Source organism: Echinops telfairi, unplaced genomic scaffold, assembly GCF_000313985.2.
Source record: "Echinops telfairi isolate 266 unplaced genomic scaffold, ASM31398v2 ScPeMD7_7424;HRSCAF=8462, whole genome shotgun sequence".
Classification (NCBI taxonomy): domain Eukaryota; kingdom Metazoa; phylum Chordata; class Mammalia; order Afrosoricida; family Tenrecidae; genus Echinops; species Echinops telfairi.
This window is the reverse complement of record NW_022111324.1, coordinates 61252344-61262790: the sequence shown is the minus strand read 5'-3', so window position 1 is coordinate 61262790 and position 10447 is coordinate 61252344.

Here is a 10447-nt window from a genome sequence, read left to right as displayed (position 1 = left end):
AGCGAATTTTGGGAATGATGAGGGCAACAAATGTATAGATGTGCTTTACACAATTGATCTATGTATTGTGATGAATTGTATGAGCCCCAATAAATTGATTTAAAACAACAAAACCAATAAAAAAAACCAAACCAAAACAAAAAAACCAACAAAACAAAACAAAAAAAGAAATGTGGGTGAAGGGAGACATTGACCTGTCTAACATAAGAGAATCATAATAATAATTTATAATTTATCAAGAGGTCACGAGGTTAGGAGGGAGGGCAGAGAAGGAATAAAAAGAGGAGCCAATATCAAGGGCTCAAATAGAAAGTAAATGTTTAGAAAATGATGATGGCAACATATATACAAATATGCTTGATACAATTGATGTCTGGAATGTAAGAGCCGCCAATAAAAGGGTTAAAGAAGAAGAGGAAATACCGATAACTATTCACATATATATGAAATTTTGGATCAGAACAGAATATAACAAACTTCATCCTCCCTCATCAGCTCAGGTGTTACGTTGAATGCTGGTTAGTTGGCCATCATTTCCATCACCCTTGGTCCCCACTGAGTGTTAAAAGACTCTGCACCGTGTGGAGCCACATGGACGGTCTATTCTGTCCTTTCATTTACAGTCTTTCTACGCTGGTTTTCCTCTTGGTGTCTTTAGGAGCCCCTCTCCTCCTGCTTTAATCAATTACTGCTAATAATGTGCTGGCTGTACAGTAAGCAGGAAACAAAATTTGGTCTACTAGTGCATAAAGTAAAAGCAAATTGGTGCCAAGTAAAGATCTGAGGGTCATTCTAGGATAAACAATGGTTCTTATTAATTTTAGATTAGGCGTTGTGTTAGTCTGGGTAGACAAGAGAAACAAATTCATAGACCCTCATATGCATATAAGAAAGAGGTTTATGTACAAGAGTAATTGGATATTGAGAAAATGTCCCAGCCCAGTTCAGATCAAGTCCATAAGTCCAATATTAACCCATATGTTGGATACCAATCTAAATAGTACTCTTCAGACTCATGAAACACTGCAATGATGCTGAATACAGGAGGATCACAGGCCAGTCTGTTGGAAGTCTAGTGGATCCAGTGGCATTGTAAGCATATCAGCGCTGGCAAGGTTCTCTATGTGGCTTCTCTGGCTCCAGAGATCTGGTTGCATCAGGGTAGGTCCATGTGGCTTCTCCAGCTCCCAGGGCTCAGCACCATGTGTCTTGTCAATAGAACGTATCTCAGAGAATCAGCAGAGAGAGAAAGAAGTGTCTCCCACCTCCAAGGAGGAATTACAGGAGTTCCCAGAATTCTCAGGAGAAGGTCATGCCCACACAAAAGCCTCATTGGCTATGATGTTATTGACACACTAGACTCCACCCATTCACTCTTAATCCTCTCAAGTCCCAAATTGACACCAGATTATGTAACTACCAGAGGCATGCTACAAAAAAAACCAAAAAACCTCCTTAGAAATGACAACTTCTTTCCTTTTTCTTCCCTTACTGCCTTTCCTCCTTACTGTTTCTCTGTTATTTTCTAGTTGGATAGTAGTACTGAACAGTTTAACTAAAATTTATGTTTTATATATGTGAATGCTCAATATATATGAGCTTCTGGTTGAACTTGAGCTTCTATGGTCAAGCCCTTAGCTTACATTTAGAGGTTACCATGAGCTGAAATTGACTTAACATCAATGAACAATAACAGAAGGTATAATGGGATGGTGCAAAGGATTAACATGCCTACCAAAATGTTAGCCCTTTGAATCTACCAAGAAGTACCTCAGAAGAAAAGCCTGGAAATCTACCCCGCTCACCCCAAAGTTAGACATTTGAAATTCTATGGATCGCACTTCAACTCTGACACAAATGGGTTCACCAACTATTTTCATTTTCAATTTATAATGAATTAATCCCAACTTACTGAGACCCAATAAGACAGAGCAGAACTGTTCCATAGATAGGGTTTCTGGGACTGAAAATCTCTATCGGAGCACATAACTTTATCTTTCTTTCTTGAAGCAGCCGATCGATTTGATCTTCCAACCTGTGTTTATTGGCCCAGCACTTAATCCACTGTGCCACCAGGAAAGTAGATGGAAATCAAACGATGAGTTTTCATTTCAGCTCTGGATCGCTTGTTCTGTGGCTCAGGCAAGTCACTCAGCCCTCCCACCCCCACCCGTCGGGCCTTGGTTGTCTGATACAATCTGGAAGGATTACCCTCAGTGACCTCTAGATCCATTTCCAGGTTGAGCATCCTGGGATTCCTGAGGGAGTTTTGTTAATCTTAGAACAACATGATCAAAATGGGTTATAGAGCATCTAATCTCAGCTAAGCTGCTGATGGACAGAATGACCTTGGGAGATTCACTCTAAAAATACCCAACTCAGAGACGCAAGCACACGGGCACTTATATACCAAAGGAAGCATTCTGAATGGGAAGGGAAAGCAAGTTTTATACATAGAAGGCTCTGGGGAAACTGGTTCAAGTCTATGAGGAAAATAAAACCGTGCCTCGAGCTAAGGTTACTACATGGATTAAATTTAATGTGAAAGATTAAATATGAAGTTATAGGAGAAAATGTAAGAGAATATCTTTGTGATCTAGGGGTGAGGTAAGCAGCCTTAAACAGATGTCAAAAGTAGAACTCAGAGACCAGACAGAGAGAGAGAGAGAGAGAAAGAGAGAGAGAGAAAGAGAAAGGTAGGGGTATAAAATGTATTCCATCAAAATTAAGAAAATTTCTCTTAAGTGAAGGCAACCATGATAAAAAGTTAATAAATATTTGACAGATAGGAGTGTCTATAGCTAACAAGAAATTGATGTCTAGAATACATGAGAACCTTTGACAAATAAAGAAAAATAGATATTACCTAGCAGAAAGATGAGCAAAGGATATGAACCGATACTTCTACAACCAAGGAAAACTCACAGTTGAAAAGCACATGATCAAAATCACTGGGCACCCAGAAATGTAAATTGACTAGCAGCGAGATGTTCCTGTGTTCCCAATACAGCTGCCACTGAGTCCATTCTAACTCACAGGCTCCCATAGAACTGTCTCATAGGATTTCCAAGGTTGTAAATCTTTACAGAAGCAAAATAACCACATTTTTTCACCAGCAGAGATGCTGGTGGGTTCAAACTGACAATTTGGCTAGCAACCAAGCACACACTCACTGCTCCTCAAGGTTCCTTGTTCTCATTAGACTAGTGAATACTAGGATAAGCACAATGCCAAGAGTTGGTGGGAATGGAGGGCAAGGGAGCTGTGAGCCTGGTTGGTGGTTGTGTGACTGGTATTCCCATTAGATAGCCACTTAGAAGACACGCTCTACCCCATGACCAGTGATTCTGCTCCCCAGGGAATTTCCCACCCAAGTCCACAGAGGACCTTGAATGAGGCTCTTCACAGTAGCATTGTTTGAAGTGGTGCGAAGGAGGAGGGCAGCTGGGGAAGTGGGTAGGTTAGGGCAGTGTGGCGATGCACACCATGGAGTGAGAACTCAGCAGCAGTTGAGACATGTCTGCCAGCCACATGGAGACGTATGAGATACAAAGTAGAAAACAACATGATATGAAATGGTATCGTTTACGAAATCCATTCTCACAAACCTGCAATATATATATATAAGAATCCATTCAAATGCAGTGATATATAATAAGTTGGTTGCCTATGGAAGGGAAAAAGGAATGGGAATAAGTAGAGGAATACTCAACTCAATTCCTGTGCTATTGAGTTGATTCTGACTCCTAGCAATCCTAAAGGATGGAGTAAAATGGCCCCTATGCATTTCTGAGGCTGAAACTCTTTAAGGGAGCAGAAAGCCTCATCTTTCTTCTTCAGGGCAGCTGATGGTTTCGAACTGCTGACCTTGTGATTAGTAGCCCAATATGTAACCCGCGACACCATCAGGGTTTCTTAAGTATGGGAATAAAGAGATTAAATGTATAAATAGACAAATACAGTATGAGAAGGGCCACGCATAGTCTTCTGATGCTCTTGTTTCATGAAGAGAATGCTTTATGCAGCTCTCTGCACCTGAGGTTTATATTGTAGGGGACTTAATAAATTCATGGAAAAAATGGAATTCAAAGAAAACATATAAATTTTATTTCTCAACATAAGCTCCATCAAGGCCAAGACGGTTTTGTAAGTGATGACATTAGTCATTTCATCCCTCCCCAGAGAGCGACGTGTCCTGGGGATCTAACTATATCTATTCAGTATTTGTTTTCCTTTAAACATTATTAACTGAAGAAAAATGGGTGTCTTTTAAGGTTTTTTATGATTTGGGAACTTAAAAAAGTGAGAAGGAGCCAAATCAGGTCTGTAAGGTGGATGCCTAGTGATTTCCCATAAAAAACTCTCACAAAATTGTTCTTATGTGGGTAGAAGTATTCTCAAGGTAGAGAAGGAACAAACTTTCTCAGGTGTTTTTCTGTTAAAGCTTTGGCTAATTTTCTCAAAACACTCTCATAATAAGCACATGTTATTGTTCTTTGGTCTTCCAAAAAAACGTTAACAAGCAAAATGCCTTGAGCATCCAAAAAAGTTGCCAATACCTTTGCTCTCAACAGGTCTGCTTTTTCTTTGGCTGATCTATTCTACCTCTTGCTAACCATTGATTTGATTGTGCTTTGTCTTCTGGGTCCTACTGGTAAAGCCATGTTTCATCACTTTTGACAGTTCTTGAGAGAAATGTTTCACGGTCTGATACCAGTTGTTTAAAACTTCCATTGAAAGCCCTAGTCTTGTCTATCGTTAATCTAGGCAAAACAGTTTTGGAACCCATTTAGTCAGAATTGTGTTAGCTGAACCAATCAAACCAACTTATGGTGTTTGCTACTGTTTCTGTTGTTAACTGTTGTCATTTTCAATTAATGCATGAATAAGATAAAGGTTTTACTTGCAAACTGATGTGCATGGTCTACGGCTACATGCTTCATCTTCAACATGGTCTCATTCTTCTTAAGAAAAGTTATTCATTTTCAAAATATTTATTATGCTTTTTTGCATTGTTCCCATACATTTTTTGTAAGACCTCAATGATTCCCCCCATTTTTGCCCAAGGTTCATCGTACATTTTAACAGAATCCATGTCACTCTGCTTTTGGGCACTTTTCAGACTGATGCATTATTCTTCATAATAGTCTCAAACTAGATACTTTTGAAACATGTTATAACAAATGAATATGAAGTTATTTTGGTGCAAAAACTTTTGAAGTTTATGCATCGTTTTTGTACATTTCCCATGAACTTTTTGAAGATCTTGTGTAAAAGCATTTTTGAAACATACCCCATCTCCCTTATTGTATTTTTACTATATATTTTTTATAAGTGTTATCCTCCCTGGACTGTGAATACCCTGAGGACACAAATTGAGTCCTAGACACTGTGTGTAGTTATTACTCAGAACATAGCAGGCGTTTGTATTGGGGCATGAACCAATGAAGGTCCCCGTAGGGTTTACTCTTGGCTGCTAAGCCAAAGGTTGGTTAGTTGCATTCATACAGTGGTGCTGTGGACAGAACGGCCCGGAGAACCTGCTTCTTTAAAGATTACAGCCAAGAAAACCGTATGGGGCAGTTCTAGTCTGTAGCACATGGGGTTGCCATGAGTTGGAATCAAGTACTTTGTTGGGATTTTGTGGAGAAACCGTGAGGTAAGAGGCATAAAAACTCATGGAAAATTTTTAAAAACTTTTGACCTGAAATGATTCTTAGAATTTATCTGGCCCAGTGGTTACAAGACCTCTGAATTTCATAGTCTGGTTTAAGAAAAGGTAGTTGGATTGGCAAAATAAAAAGGTAAGTATCCCAGGCCACCCAGCTTACCTACCTTTTTGATGGGCACAAAAACCTACAATTATCATTTTACATCAGAAAGAACTTTCTAACCTCACTGTATAAGATAAATAGAAATTACTATGGTTATTAAAAGAGTCATCAGGATAAATTGAGGATATTAGAAAATGCTTAGAAAACTTTTTAGAGAAAGTAATAGTCGAACTAGTCCTTGAATGATAGGTTTTTGGAAGCTATAGGTTTTTGTTTTAAATGGATTTTTATTTAAAAATAAAAGATAGCACTTTTAATGGGATGATTTAACTTAATGAAAATTTTACTATATGCTTCTCATTTTTCTCACTTCTTTCTCCAGGGAAACTTCAACTCAGCCCATGAGCTGGGCCAGCTTCAAAGAATTAATGTCTTAGCCCTTTCTGGGAAATCAAGAAACATTTCTCACACCCAAGAAAGTTTCCTTTCCAGTCCAAATCACTTTTTTTTTTTAAAGAAGCTTCCAAGACCCTACTAAGTTCCTACTGGACATTTTCCTCTTGTTTTGTCCAACTCTGCGTCTGTTGCAGGTCTGCTTTTCCTCAGATGGCAAGGGTACTGTGAGGTCAGGCTGGAGAGGACCCCAGGCACTATGACCTCAAGTTCGGGACCTGTTGCTATAACACCTGAAATGCCACCACGGGAAGCATAGTGCGGAACACTCATAGATATGTATGTAAATTGACATTCGACTTCCCAGCCAGGCACAATGAGAAGTTTACTCTTGGCCTATAAACCCGACTCAGTGGTGGGGCCTGAGCAAGCTGGTGAACACGGAGATACAAGGGTTATTTCCTATTCACACCAAGTCTGTCCATGTGATCTTCAAACTGTCCTTATTTGAAACACGCAATGTACCAGGCACCAAAAAGAATAAGAATCTGCCATGACATCACCTCCCGCAGAATGAGATAGGTGACAGCTATTCCACTACAAGGAAAGTAACAAAGACAGACCTGTACTTCAGAAAATGTACTACTTCCTGATCCTCTGCAAGGGCTTGGTGTGGGTAAGCAAGGGTCCTTTTATCCTATGCTGTTGAGCTAATTCTGGCTCCAGGAGCTACAGGGCAGAAAGGGGCTCCATTGGATTTTCTTGGCTGTAATCTTTATGGAGTCCCTCAAGGACCCGAGTAAATATATTGCGGAGGTAATTCCTTTATCATCTTTGCTTCACTTTTGGATGTCCCACTTTATCCATAATTAATATGAGTAAATACACCAAAGAGCGTTTTAGAATGTGTGGTGTGTGTATGTGTGTGATAGTTAAGGTATGGGTCGACTTGGCTAAGCCATACTTCTCGGTGGTTTGGCAGATGCAATGGTAATCCTCTCCATTTTGTGATCTGCGGTGAGCAGCTGGTGAGTTGGAAGGGAGCTTTCTTGGGGTTGGGCCTGAATCCAGTATCAATGGATGATCTGGCCAAGCTTGTTTTCGCTTGATCTTACATCCAAGTTGTCGTATGATTTTTAGAACATGAGCCAGAAGCCTGCTGCCTGACTGCACATATTCATCAATCCCTATAACCATGTGAGTCAGGAGAAGCCTCCAGCCTAATGCCTGACCCATTGATTTGGGACTTGGCAACCTCCACACCTACGTGAACAGTTTCCTTGAAATGTATATCCACCTACCTACTTACCTACTGTCTACCTACATACTTACCCACACATCTCTCTCTTTGTTTTCCTAGAGAAACTAGCTTAAGATGAGTGTGTTTTATATGTGTGTGTGTGTGTGTGTGTGTGCAGAGTCACTTAAAAAAGTTCATGGACGATGGAATCACAAGATCATGAAAAATTTTAAGTATGTACACATTTAGATAACAAATATTTGGTCATTTCTACATTTTTATATGAGCAATTCAGTGACACTGATCACATTCCTAATGTTCTGCAACCACAAAGCTATCCATTTTTAAATGTTTCCGTCGCTCTAAATGGAAATTCAGGGCCGCCTCCACCACCCCCTGCAGTAACTCCTTCTCTCCCTCTCCTTCCCACTACTAGTAATCCCTCCTACACCCTGTTCTTCATACGTTTGCCTACTCTAGGTCTCTCATAAGGAGCCCTGGTGTCAGTCGGTTACATGTTGGGCTTATAGCTGCAAGGTCAGCAATGTGAGACCACCAGCCACTCAGACGGAGGAACCAAAAGCTTTCTTTCCCATGGAAATGTCGAGTCTCAGAAACCCACAGGAGCAGTTCTAATTTGTCCTACAGGGTCGCTCTCAGGGTGGCCGGGAGTTGGAAATGACTCTATGGCAGTGGGTCAGGGAGCTATTTCATGTGAGTGGGCTCTCACACTGTATGTCCTTTTGTGACGGACATATTTCACTCAGAATAATGTTTTCAATGTTCATGCATATTTGAGGGGTTCGTTTCTTTTTACAGCAAAGTAATATGCTGCCAATGCCTTGGTGGCATAGTGGTTACCCACTGGGCTTCAGTCCACAGGCAGCACTTGGAAACCACCAGCCGCTCTGCAGGAGAAAGACTGAGCTTTCTACTCCCATAAGCAGCTACAGTCTCAGAACCTCACAGGGGAAATTCTACCCTCTCCTATAGGGTCTCTGTGAGTTGGCATCAACTCTATGGCAATGAGTTGAGTTAATATGTTGCCAAGCAGCCTTAAGTTGTGTTCATATTTCTGACACCTCATGTTGGGTCCAAAGACGCAAGAGCCCAGCAGCAAAGTTAGTGGAGTTCTAGCTACTGACTCTCATCCCAGCCGCTCCTCTCTTAGAAGGTGTCCAAAGTAAGGTAGCCAACACCTTTGAGTTTGTGAAAATTGTAATAGGCCAAAGCAAAACGTTTATAAAGAAGCATTAAGAACACACACACACACACACACACACACACACACACACACACACGGATGAATTCCCACTCACAGAAACTACGTGGACCGAGGCAAAGAAGGAAGGGGAAAGTTCAATTCAGAAGCAGAGAGAAAAGCAATTCCACTATATTTTTACTTAATTCTGATTAGCTAATAATATTTGTAACTTCTCTATATTAACAACATTTTAAGAAACGAACAACACATCTGTCCCAATTTTAAAGCTTTATAAGACTCAGAGACTAAGTCTATGAACGCTGCAGTTGTTGTTGTTGTTCGACGTCACCATGTTAGCTCCAGATCATAGCGACTCTACATACAACGGGACGAAATACTGCCTGGCCGTCACCCTCCTCACCATAGTTCTCATGGTTGAGCCCGTAATTGTAGCCACGGTGTCAATCCATTTTGTCGAAGGCCTTCCTCTTTGTCACTGCCCCCCACTTTACCAAGCAGGATGCGCTTTTCTAGGACAGAGCTCTCCTGACAACATGTCCAAAGTACAGGAGACGAAGTCTCACCATCCTTGCTCCTAAGGAGCATTCTGACTATACTTCTTCCAAGACAGAGTCGTTTGTTCTTCTGGCTGCCGAGGGTACTTTCACTATTCTTCACCTGTTCTGAATTAGCAGAGAAAAATGACATTACTATGGAATTTATTTCAAGAGGGGTAGAGGGCCCACTGTAGTGAATGCAGGCCTCTGAGCCAATGCAGACTCCGAGGCCCTGAGTTACCAACAGTCCTCAGGAAGCTGTATCCCTGCCTTTACCTTGACTTTCTAGAGTCCAAGGATAATCTATTATAACCTAATGGCCTTGTCTCCATACTCTCTTCCCTTTAACTCGCCCAGAAGATTAGTGTCAAACTAATTCTCCTAAGTGCAGTCCTAATGTATGATGCACACAAAATTTCAATATTTCTCTTTCATTTACTGAATAAAATTCAGACTTCTTAGTTTACATTTTAAAGCTCTTCCCAATCCCTTGATTTAGTTCCTTTTTACTTTCTTGGTTTAAATCATCAATTTTTTTACTTTAAACTACAGGCTATCCAGTGACTAGGCAGGGGGGTGGGGTGGGGGGGGTTGCCTCATTTTTAACCCTAGAGCCTCTTCCCTTCTGCGCTTCCTCTCTAATGAATGTCCCCTTGAGGAGCCCTGGTGGCGGCATGGTTAGAGGGCTGACCCAAAGGTCAGTGGCTCACACCCACCAGCCACCCCGTGGTAGCAAGGCATGGTAGTCGGCTTCCATAGAGATCTACAGCCTTGGAAACCCTGTGGGGCAGTTCTCCCTGTTCTCTCGGGTTGCTATAGCTTGGAAATGGCTCAATGGCCATTTGGCTTTGGTGGCTCATGATCTCCAAGGAACCCTGGGGGCTTGAAAACAGGTAATACACTTGACTACTGATGGAAGGATTGGAGGTTCAACTCCAATCAGAGTCACCTTCGAAGAAACACCTAGTGATATACTTTTTAAAAAGAAAGAAAGAAACAAACAAAAAAAACCCTGCCACTGAAAATTCTATAGAGCCCAGTTCTACTCTTGAATTCGCATTAATCCACTAGCAACTGGTTTGGCTTTCCACGAGCCCCAGCTTTTCTGCGGCGTGCTTGGCCATCCAGCTCAATTGTTTCTTCTTCAAGAAGCCGTGTGATGACCTCAATCTCCCGTGATGACGATTTCATTGTTACTTACCTTACAGCATTGATCACCCTCGCCCTTGCATATGAGCCAGTCAATTTTTATCCAGTATCTCCCTTACTGAATTGAAAC